This window comes from Herpailurus yagouaroundi, unplaced genomic scaffold, assembly GCF_014898765.1.
Source record: "Herpailurus yagouaroundi ecotype Mexico unplaced genomic scaffold, PumYag 77, whole genome shotgun sequence".
Taxonomy (NCBI): domain Eukaryota; kingdom Metazoa; phylum Chordata; class Mammalia; order Carnivora; family Felidae; genus Herpailurus; species Herpailurus yagouaroundi.
Genome location: NW_024412388.1, coordinates 35,816,292 through 35,828,438, shown reverse-complemented (window position 1 = coordinate 35,828,438; position 12,147 = coordinate 35,816,292). Strand labels below are relative to the sequence as shown.

At 35.9% G+C, this 12,147-nt stretch overlaps 1 protein-coding gene across 2 annotated transcripts in view; it reads left to right on the top strand.

The window, feature by feature from the left end:
• ZSWIM5 (zinc finger SWIM-type containing 5) overlaps positions 1–12,147 on the top strand; it is a 255,667-nt gene that overhangs the window by 33,380 nt on the left and 210,140 nt on the right. The window lies entirely within an intron of this gene.

Below are 12,147 nucleotides of genomic sequence, written 5' to 3'. Positions count from 1 at the left end.
TCAGCGTCGCTCCTTATCAGGGAAATACAAATCAAAACCACACTCAGGTATCACCTCACGCCAGTCAGAGTGGCCAAAATGAACAAATCAGGAGACTATGGATGCTGGAGAGGATGTGGAGAAACGGGAACCCTCTTGCACTGTTGGTGGGAATGCAAATTGGTGCAGCCACTCTGGAAAGCAGTGTGGAGGTTCCTCAGAAAATTAAAAATAGACCTAATACCCTATGACCCAGCAATAGCACTGCTGGGAATTTATCCAAGGGACACAGGAGGACTGATGCATAGGGGCACTTGTACCCCAATGTTCATAGCAGCACTCTCAAGAATAGCCAAATTATGGAAAGAGCCTAAATGTCCATCAACTGATGAATGGATAAAGAAATTGTGGTTTATATACACAATGGAATACTACGTGGCAATGAGAAAAAATGAAATATGGCCTTTTGTAGCAACGTGGATGGAACTGGAGAGTGTGATGCTAAGTGAAATAAGCCATCCAGAGAAAGACAGATACCATATGGTTTCACTCTTATGTGGATCCTGAGAAACTTAACAGGAACCCATGGGGGAGGGGAAGGAAAAAAAAAAAAAAAGAGGTTAGAGTGGGAGAGAGCCAAAGCATAAGAGACTGTTGAGAACTGAGAGCAAACTGAGGGTTGATGGGGGGTGGGAGGGAGGAGAGGGTGGGTGATGGGTATTGAGGAGGGCACCTTTTGGGATGAGCACTGGGTGTTGTATGGAAACCAATTTGACAATAAATTTCATATATAAATAAAAGAAATAAAAAAAATTAAAAAAAAAAAAAAGAGTCGGACGCTTAACTGACTGAGGCATCCAAGTGCCCCTATTTCATGTTCATTCTAAAGGTTAAATTATCAACAGTGCAAACTCATCATTCATTTTAAATGATAGTTGGTTATTTCTTATTAAAATTATAAGCTAAATTTTAAGTTTTAAAAAATAATTATGTCTTTCCTGGTTGTGTAAACTTACAGTCTTCTGATTTTTAAAACTATGTGAATATTGGCACTTAATGTCTTCTCACTTTTTTGCATAACAATGGCAACAACAGCAATATTAACAGCTAATACATAGTGAACATTTACTGTGTGCCAACAATTTGCTATGCAGTTAAGATGTTTTAACTTAATTTAACTCTTAATTAAAACAATCTTTTGAGGTTTGTACTGGTACTATCCCGATTTCACAGATGGGGATATGATGCCCACATAAACAACTCATCTAATTTCTCTATGGCTAAGTGGTGGAGCTGAGGTTATAATCCAGGTAATCTGGTGCTTGTGTTTAAGGTCTTAATCATTATCCTATATTCAATTATACACAGTGAAAAATAAAATGAGCAGTTTAAGTTCAAAAGAGTGATTGAGAAGGGGGGGAAAAGTCAGTTAAATGAAGACATTGTATACTGAAATTATATTTCTTTTCCTGTCCATAAATAAGAAAATTCAGATGTGTGTGACAAACCTTTATTGCCTTTATTAACACACAGTCTTGCCTTCTGCACATCTTTAATGTGCAGACTTTGAAAAAACTAGCTGGTACTGTTGCAGAATAATAACTCTACTGTTGAGCCCAATATATTAAATAAATATAATCATGGGCTTATTATGTATTCATACAAGATTAGTTTTTCCTCCAGTAGTACAAAATGGTTTAAATTGGTGATGGTTATAATTTTAACACAAGGAAATAATTCACTTTGCAGTGTAGATACAAAAACCAAATAGGTAACTTCATAAATGGGGAATATGTTACTGATTTTATTCACCTTATCTTTTTTTGCCTTTATGATTTACCTATAGCAATTTTCCTCATGTTATGGAATTTTTTAGAAAGCAGTAGGTTTTTACAAAGGAAGAAAAGAGACAAAACATTTGTAAGTTTTACTGAAGAGTGGTTTATAAAACTAACTTTAAGAATGATTTTCATGATGGTTTTAATCTAAATATGTGGCTCATTTGCTAACTGCTGTGTGATCCTAGAGGTCCTAAGAAGATTATAAAGTCATATTGTAGGAGAAAAAAGTGTGTAGCAATTTTTGTAGTTCCTTTTATGGGAGGATAGTTTTCCCAAGAGTTCAGCTTCTGGAGATAATGTACCTGAAGTGCTTGTTAAAATATACAGTTCTGTATTAATATTAAGAGTGACTTTACTAAGATCATGTGAAGTAAATTTGTTGCAGAGCTATATATTAACATTTTTTTCAGTTTTCTGAATAGTAGACTATTTCATTTTTTAAGAACGTTTTTAGCTCACTCTACTAAGAGTGTATTTGGAGTGCTAATTTGACACTGAGTTCTTCAGTTATTATACTGTTGCCTTTAACCAATATGTATGCTTTTTCTTACAACTTAAGTTGACATTTTATCTCATTTTTTGAGATTTTTTTTGAGAGAAAAATACGACTATTAATATTTGTTCAACAAATAAGGTAAAATCAGAGTATATGAGTAAAACCTGAACAGGATCCTGTCAGTTCAGCTTCACAACCACTTGGGTTACATTTTGAACGCAGCATTGAATGGATCATCTTTTCTTTATTTTTATTTTGAACATTCTTTATTTTTATTTTGAACCTATAAGTGTTCTTATAATATGATTTGATTTCCTTCTGAATTTTGGATGTTATAGATTGGGAGGATTTTAGAAGAATTTTTAGGCTAAAAAATTAATATAGTGGTTTATGATTATTTGTGTATTATATATATACTTTAATATAATTTATTGTCAAATCGTCTAAAATACAGTGTGTACAATGTGCTCTTGGTTTGGGGGGTAGATTCCTGTGGTTCATCGCTTACATACAACACCCAGCGCTCATCCCAACAAGTACCCTCCTAATGCCCATCACGCATTTTCCCCTCTTCCCTACCCTCTGCCCATCAGCCCTCAGTTTGTTCTCTGTATGTAAGAGTCTCTTACGATTTGCCTCCCTCTCTCTCTGTTTGTAACTATTTTTTTCCCCTTCCCTTCCCCCATGGTCTTCTGTTAAGTTTCTCAAGTTCCACATATGAGTGAAAATATATGGTATCTGTCTTTCCCTGACTGACTTATTTCACTTAGCCTAATACCTTCCAGTTCCATCCACATTGCTGCAAATGGTATGATTTCATTCTTTCTCATTGCCAAGTAGTATTCCATTGTATATATAAACCACATCTTTATCCATTCATCCGTTGATGGACATTTAGGCTCTTTCCATAATTTGGCTGTTGAAAGAGTTGCTATAAACATTGGGGTACATGTGCCCCTATGAGTCAGCACTCCTGTATCCTTTGGATAAATTCCCAGTAGTACTATTGCTGGGTCATAGGGTAGTTCTATTTTTAATTTTTTGAGGAACCTCCACACTGTTTTCCAGAGCAGCTGCACCAGTTTACATTCCCACCAACAGTGCAAGAGGGTTCCCATTTCTCTACATCCTCACCAGCATCTGTTGTTTCCGGAGTTGTTAATTTTGGCCACTCTGACTGGCGTGAGGTGGTATCACGGTGTGGTTTTGATTTGTATTTCCCTGCTGGTGAGTGACATTAAGCATCTTTTCATGTGTCTGTTGGCCATCTGGATATCTTCAGAAAAGTGTCTATTCATGTCTTCTGCCCATTTCTTCACTGGATTATTTGTTTTTCAGGTGTTGAGTTTGGTAAGTTCTTTATAGATTTTGGACACTAACCCTTTATCCGATATGTCATTTGCAAATATCTTTTCCCATTCCGTCAGTTGTTGCCTTTTAGTTTTGTTGATTGTTTCCTTTGCAGTCCAGAGGTCCCATTAGTTCATTTTTGCTTTTAATTCCCTTGCCTTTGAAGATGTGTCGAGCAAGAAATTGCTGCGACTAAGGTAAAAGAGGTCGTTGCCTGCTTTCTACTTTAGGGTTTTGATGGTTTCTGTCTCGTATTTAGGTCTTTCATCCATTTTGAGTTTATTTTTGTGAATGGTGTAAGAAAGTGGTCTAGTTTCATTCTTCTGCATGTTGCTGTCCAGTTCTCCCAGCACCATTTGCTAAAGAGATTTGTCTTTTTTCCATTGGATACTCTTTCCTGCTTTGTCAAAGATTAGTTGGCCATACATCTGTGGGTCCAATTCTGGGTTCTCTAGTCTATTCCATTGGTCTATGTGTCTGTTTTTGTGCCAATACCATACTATCTTGATGGATTACAGCTTTGTGGTAGAGGCTAATGTCTGGGATTGTGATGCCTCCCACTTTAGTTTTCTTTTTCAATATTACTTTGGCTATTTGGGGTCTTTTGTGGTTCCATACAAATTTTAGGATTGTTTGTTCTAGCTTTGAGAAGGATGCCAGTGCAATTTTGATTGGGATTGCATTGAATGTGTAGATTGCTTTGGGTAGTATTGACATTTTAACAATATTTATTCTTCCAATCCATGAGCATGGAGTGCTTTTCCATTTTTTTGTGTCTTCTTCAGTTTCCTTCATATGTTTTCTGTAGTTTTCAGCATATAAATCTTTTACATCTTTGGTTAGATTTATTCCTAGGTATTTTATGCTTCTTGGTGCAATTGTAAATGGGATCAGTTTCTTGATTTCTCTTTCTGTTGCTTCATTGTTGGTGTATAGAAATGCAACCGATTTCTGTACATTGATTTTGTACCCTATGATACTGCTGAATTCATCTATCAGTTCTAGCAGTCTTTTGGTGGAGTCTTTCAGGTTTTCCATGTAGAGTATCATGTCGTCTGTGAAAAGTGAAAATTTGACTTCATCTTTGCCAATTTTGATGCCTTTGATTTCATTTTGTTGTCTGATTGCTGATGCTAGGACTTCCAACACTATGTTAAACAACAGTGGTGAGAGTGGACGTCCCTGTCATGTTCCTCATCTCAGGGGGAAGGCTCTCAGTTTTTCCCCATTGAGGATGATATTAGCTGTGGGCTTTTCATATATGGCTTTTATGATGTTTAGGTATGTTCCTTCTATCTCAACTTTCTTGGGGGGTTTTATTATGAAAGGATGCTGTATTTTGTCAAATGCTTTTTCTGCATCTATTGACAAGATCATATGGTTCTTATCTTTTCTTTTTATTAATGTGATATATCACACTGATTGATTTGCGAATATTGAACCAGCTCTGCAGCCCAAGAATGAATCCCACTTGATCATGGTGAATAATTCTTTTTATATGCTGTTGAAATCGATTTGGTTTATGATTCTTTAAGGCAGCAGGTGAGTGAAAAAGGTAAACTGTTACTTGAAAAGTCTCATTTAAATCTCACATATCTTTTACCTTTTAATGTCAGAAACAATTGGAATTCCAAATAATTGTGTATAGATTTTGCTAAAATAATTTGCTGTCCAGTTTAAATTTCTTATAAAGTATATTTGTTGAATTGCTCATAACAAAAATTAGTTATAGTGATATAATGTTCCATACAGTAATCCCTCAGCACTTTTCTAGATGAAGTATTGGTTATTGTTCATTCTCACAAAGCTCCTTAGGTCATGTTTTATTTCCTTATAATGAAACTTTTGCACTTTTGTGATTCTTACGGGGTTATGGAATATATTAATATGTATGACCTTCTATCTTATGGAAATAGACTGAACTATTTCTATAAGATATGTAATAGAGCTTCAGCAAGAATGGCTTTCACACTATTGATAGGCTGTGAAACTGTTCAATGGATTTTGGTTTGAGAGACAGTATCTGGTTATTTTTTATGTTTATTTTATTTTTGAGAGAGAGAGAGAGAGAGACAGCATGAGCAGGGGAGGAGCAGAAAGAGAGGGAGTCACAGAATCCAAAGCAGACTCCAGGCTCTGAGCTGTCAGCACAGAGCCCGATGTGGGACTTGAACCCATGAACTGTGAGATCATGACCTGAGCCAAAGTCGGACTCCCAACTGACTGAGCCACCCAGGTGCCCTGACAATATCGGTTTTAAATTAATCTTTGTGAGTTATATCCCATTGTAGACAATTCAAATTCAACTGACTTCCTACCCTTAGAACAAAGAAATACCATATGTTAATTTTTTCAATATAAAATTAATTTTTGAGTCTTAGTTGTTGTGATATAGTCCTAGAGATTGTTGAAAAAGCAACAAAGGAGGGTATTTGGCATTTTAATAAACTTTTTCTAATGTTTATTTATTTATTCTGGGGGGGGGGGCGGGGCAGAGAGGGAGGGAGGGAGAGAGAATTCCAAGCAGGCATGGACAGTGCAGAGCCACCAACATGGGACTCGAACTCACGAATTGTGAGATCATGACCTGAGCCGAAATCAAGAGTTAGATGCTTAACTGAGTGAACCACCCAGGTGCCCTGACGTTTCCTTAATTTTTTAAACAAAGCTCAACTTTAGGGAATTGAAATGTATATAGGAACATGGAACATTTTGGAAGCCAACACATAGTAGTTGTTCCATTGGCAGAATTTTTCAATAAGTGATATAACAGTTAATTGTTTGAATAAATCCTTGTGTTGAAATTTCTTAGTTCTGTACTGTTAAATGTGTTTTTCCCCCAAAATTATATCTAAAGTAGATATGAAAAACTAGTGATTTCTAAAAGAAAACAGATTGCTGTGTTATGAGATCAATTTAATTACTTTTTTAATAATCGTGAAATAATGTAAATTTAATACTGTACTAAATATTGGTAATTCTCCAGTCATTTTTAATTTAATAAGTTATTTCATGGCCTTTGAATGTATAATATGTATTTCTAAAATTAAAATTGTCCTCTAATTTATGTACCTGCCTATTCTTAGGACTTCAATGTTTACTTCGCAAATGTGATTCACTATGTTTCTGAGTGGGGTGGGAGGGATTATGATTAATCCCATTACTGTTGGAGCTTCAAAAAGAATTTTTTTTCAAATAGTTTAAATAGCTTGTCTTTTATTTAAAAACTTACATGCTCTGTAAGAGACTCTTAAAAACTGAGAACAAACTGAGGGTTGATGGGGGGTGGGAGGGAGGGAAGGGTGGGTGATGGGTATTGAGGAGGGCACCTTTTGGGATGAGCACTGGGTGTTGTATGGAAACCAATTTGACAATAAATTTCATATATTGAAAAAAAAAACTTACATGCTCTCTAATTAATTACAACAATTTGTAAAAATTCAGAGAAAAAATGTAAAAGTCATCTGAACATCTTTCCAGACAGCTTTCTCAAAATACAGGCACATAATTTTATATAAATAGGCTCATAATAGTATGTGCAGCATTTGAGTTGTTTTAGATCATTTGTTTATAAAATGAAATAAAACAGTTTACATACATATCTATCTATACACACATAGATATTGCTGAGTTTTGGTATTTAAGTTTGGAGGAATAATGTTATCTGTGGGGAGATTAAAAACTGCTAGTGCTTATATGTGTATTACAGGTTTTAGTAAGTTTTTTAAATTCATTGCATACTGTACATTAAGATTGGTGATGTGGGAAATGCTAAAGAAAGTATTCAGATCCTACTGTCTAATACAGATTATTAGTACAGTAGAAGTTTTCTCATTAATTTATTCATTTACTCAGCAATATGAGTTGAATTAGTTGAGACTATATATTAAATTTGTGTTGTGGGCTGAACTGATAGGCAGTTAGGGATATAAAGATAGAATGATTTGGACTTGTTGATCGTAGGGAATTGTTGGGGGTACATGATTAGAAAAGTGACACAAATATATTAGGAAAGTTAATCTGGCAGTTCTCTGTCATTTGAGTCAAATAAAAAAAGAGACAGTATAGCCTGGTGATAAGATTAGGTTCAAATTCCAACTGTGTGTGTCACTTACTAGCTACTTGGTCTTGACTAAGTACATATCTTCTTTATAAAAGCCACAACATCCTTATCTCTAATATGGGGTCATAATTCCTGCCTCTTAGAATTGTTGTAAGGACATTTAATCAGAGATTGCTATATGTCAGGACCTGTGCTAAATGTTTACAAGCATTATCTCATTTATGTTTCCTCACCTACTTGTATGGTTGGATTTTGATGAAGTAAAGGAATTCTTCAGATGCTGGTGGAGTGGGGAAACAAATGTAAGAACATTCCAAGCAGAAGGAACTAGATGTACAGCTTGCAAGTGTAAAAGACTGTGTGAAAGAACATGGTGTGTTGAGAAATGATCAGCGTGTGTGTGAAGGAAAAGCAGAGAGAGATAGGAGTTGAGAGTGGAAATTTAGCTTCAACTCAAATGATCAAGGATCTATTTTTCTAAGAGTTTAGACATTCTCCTATAAAGCAGGTTGCACAGATTCAGTTGTTTATGGGGAACCAAGCAGGTAAGTGAATGAGTGAGCTGGACTAAGGACTGTGGTAAACTGGAAATCTCAAATCATATATGCCCTGTCTTACCTAGGCATTCTCTCTCCTGCTCCAGCTGAGTTTTGCTATGTGGAAATTTGGGCCAAGTGTTGCTAAATTTTCTAATTTTTTAAAAGTGAAATCAGATATCCTCCCTAATACAAACCTTCCTATTTTCAAAACACTTGTGTGTGGGGGAAAAAACCTGCATTTTTATTCTTTATTCAACTCGTAGACTGTCAGTTTGTAGCTTCTGTAGATAGCTGGGAAGCCATACTAGCTTTTTAATAACAAGGATAATTGACATGGCCAGATTTGATTTTGAGATAGATCATTCTCATCTTAGAGTAAAGATTGAATTGGTGAGAATAATGAATGAATGTAGACTGGCTATTGTAACAAGATAGAAAATGTGAGAGAAGAGGAGTGGCTAACCTGAGGCAGTGGCGTTAGGGCTAGAAGAGGGGCTGGGAGATGAATTGAAGACAGAATTTGAATGTAGCGCTTCCCAGTATTTTCCCTTTCATAGACTACTATGGATTTACAGTTTGGGAAGATTTATGTCCTGTAAGCAAGCTTTACTTATTAGTAATCATAGTACCATATAAATTTAATTGTCAATTATAAGTTCCTGTAGGCTCCAAGTGACTAGTGCATACTGCATTGAGTTGTGCAATTCTAGTTCATAGTAAAAAAAACACAAAAACATAAAACACCCAAAGCCTGAAATTGTAATTCACTTTAGCAACCTTACTGTAAGCATAACCACAATAGAGAAAAGTGAATGTGTACAGTTATTTATTTATTTTTATTAATTTTTGAGAGAGAGAGAAAGAGAGACAGAGCATGAGCAGGGGAGGGGCAGAGAGAGAGGGAGACACAGAATCCAAAGCAGGCTTCAGGCTCTGCTCTGAGTTGTCAGCACAGAGCCCCACATGGGGCTTGAACCCACGAGCCGTGAGATCATGACCTGAGTCGAAGTCAGAGGCTTAACCAGCTGAGCCACCCAGGTGCCCCTAATGTGTACAATTCAATTACTACTCAAATTAAATCTAGCTAAACAAGGAAAAATAAATCACTCAGAAGTTTGACAGGCCATAATATACTTTGAATCATGAGAATACCCATTTTCTAAACAATTCATTAATATCAGTCTCAAACATTTTGGTCTCAGGACCCCTTTACACTCTTAAAAATTACTGAGGACTCCCAAAGAACATTTGCTTATGTGGGTCATATCTAACAATATTTACCATATTAGAAATTTAAATTTAAATGAGGGACCTGCTTTGGAGTTAGATCTCTCCAAAAAAGTGACATTTAAGTTGAGATCTGAAGAATGCAAAATATAAAATCCGTCAGTGTTTCCAGTGAGTTTGAGAAATGAATCATTGTCATTTCTTAGTACCTCTCCAAGTTAGAAAATGTGAAGCCCAGACTAGTCACAGAAACTTAAGAAAAGCTTGATTAACATACTTTAACAACAACAGTAATAAATAATATTTACTGATGACTTACTCTGCTAAAAGTATTCTGTGCTGGGGCAACTGGGTGGCTCAATTGGTTGAGATCCCACTCTTGATTTCAGCTCAGGTCATGATCCCGGGGTCATGGGATTGAGCCCCATGTTAGGCTCTGCACTGAGCATGGAGCCTGCTTAAGATTCTCTTTCTCTCTCTCTCTCTCTCTCTGTCTCTCACTTGCTCACTTGCTCTCTCTCACTCTCAGCTCCTCTCCACCACTCATGTGCATGCTCTCTCTCAAATTAAAAAAAAAAAAAGTATTCTGGGGCGCCTGGGTGGCTCAGTCAATTGAGTGTCTGACTTCAGCTCAGGTCATGATCTCACAGTTCCGGTTCATGTGTTCGTAGGTTCGTGACCCGCGTAGAGCTCTGTGCTGACAGCTCAGAGCCTGGAGCCTGCTTCAAATTCTGCATCTCCCTCTCTCTCTGCTCCTCCCCTGCTCATGCTCTGTCTCTTTCTCTCTCAAAAATAAATAAACATTAAAAAAGTATTCTGTGCTAAGGGCTTTATAAGCTTTTATCATTTAATCCTCATAGCAATGATATGAGCTACATAATATTATTATCCCCATTTTACAAATGAAAGAAATGAGATTTGAAGAGCTAACTTAACTAGTAAATTAAGGGGACAGAACTTGGATCCAGAACTTGAAATTTTTTATAACAACAAATAAATACAAGAACAGCAAATAATAAAGCAAGTTGTGCACTGCATAGTAACTCTTATTTGTAGTAATTACTACAACTTACACTAACCTATTTATAGTAAGTTATTGGTATAACTCGTACTTAAAAGTATTATTAACATGTTGAAGTAATTCCCTAAAAAATGCTTTTGGGTTAAACCTATTTTTATGTGATTTTTATGAGATGAAATACAACTAACTGGTATAGATAGCAGTCAGTACAATTGTATTTGCAATAGCATGTCATTTACAAATTCCATGTGCTATAGCAGATGACTGTTAGCACAACACAATTTGAATTGTTCACCTTTTTCTTTTCAGTTTTACCTCCAGATGAATTTCATTTGATTTGACTACTTATAGATTCAGGTTTATTTTGAATATGTTACCGAACTAGAATAAAAGAAAGATACATTACTTTTTCCCCAAGAGCCCTTATCCTTTGTGGTCTCCACTATTGCAATGATTTTTACCATTGTGAAAATTCAAGTTTTTATGGAGTTTTATAGTGTAAAAATTGCAGTTCAGCTTTTTAAGGCAGCAACTGCTGTATTATCATAAAACTAAAATCAGAAAAGAACAGAATGAACATTTATTGAAAACCTTTTATATGCCAGATATGTTGAAATCCATTGTCTAAATCATTACAACAATCCTATAGAGGTATTATCTCCATTTTACAGATGGGAAAATATGCCCCCCCCCCCATTAAGTATGTCATTCAAATTCCCACAGGTAGTTGTAGGTAGAGCCAGGATTTTTTTTTTTTTAACATTTATTTAGTTTTGAGACAGAGAGAGAGCATGAACAGGGGAGGGTCAGAGAAAGAGGGAGACACAGAATCTGAAACAGGCTCCAGGCTCTGAGCTGTCAGCACAGAGCCCAATGCAGGGCTCGAACCCACGGACTGCGAGATCATGACCTGAGCTGAAGTTGGACGCTTAACCGACTGAGCCACCCAGGCGCCCCGGGAGAGCCAGGATTTAAATCCAAGTGTATATGACTTAAACGAGAGAAGTTCTATAACATTACTTAAAAACTGTAAGCAGTTCAGTCAATTAATACTTGTCACTTGGGAGATATCTGCCAAAAATATGTTTGACAAAAGATTGGTATGTAAGATATATAAAGAACTTTTGCAACTCAATAATAAGACAAGCAACCAAATATAATGTGGCAGAAGATGTAAACAATCACAGAAGTTTATACACAAATAGCTAATAAACACATTAAAAAACACTCAACATCATTAATCATCAGGGAAATGTAAATTAAAATCACAGTGAGATATTGCTGAATTCCTGCCAGCATGGCTAAAATTAAAAAGTCAAATACTGACAAGGATGTAGAGCAACCAAGAAGTCTTATACATTGTTGTTGGGAGTATAAAATGTTATAACTGTTTTGGAAAAAGGTCTACATACTCATCTATGCTATGGTCCAGAAACTCAAGTATTTACTCAGGATAAATGAAAGCACATTTCAACAATGTCAACAAAAATCCTTGTACAAGAATGTTTATGGTAACTTTAGTCATAATAGCCCCAAACTAGAAACAGCCTAGTTGCACATGAAAGGAAGAATGGCTAAATAAACTGTTGTATTTATACATGGACTACTACTCAGCAATAAAAAGGAGCAAA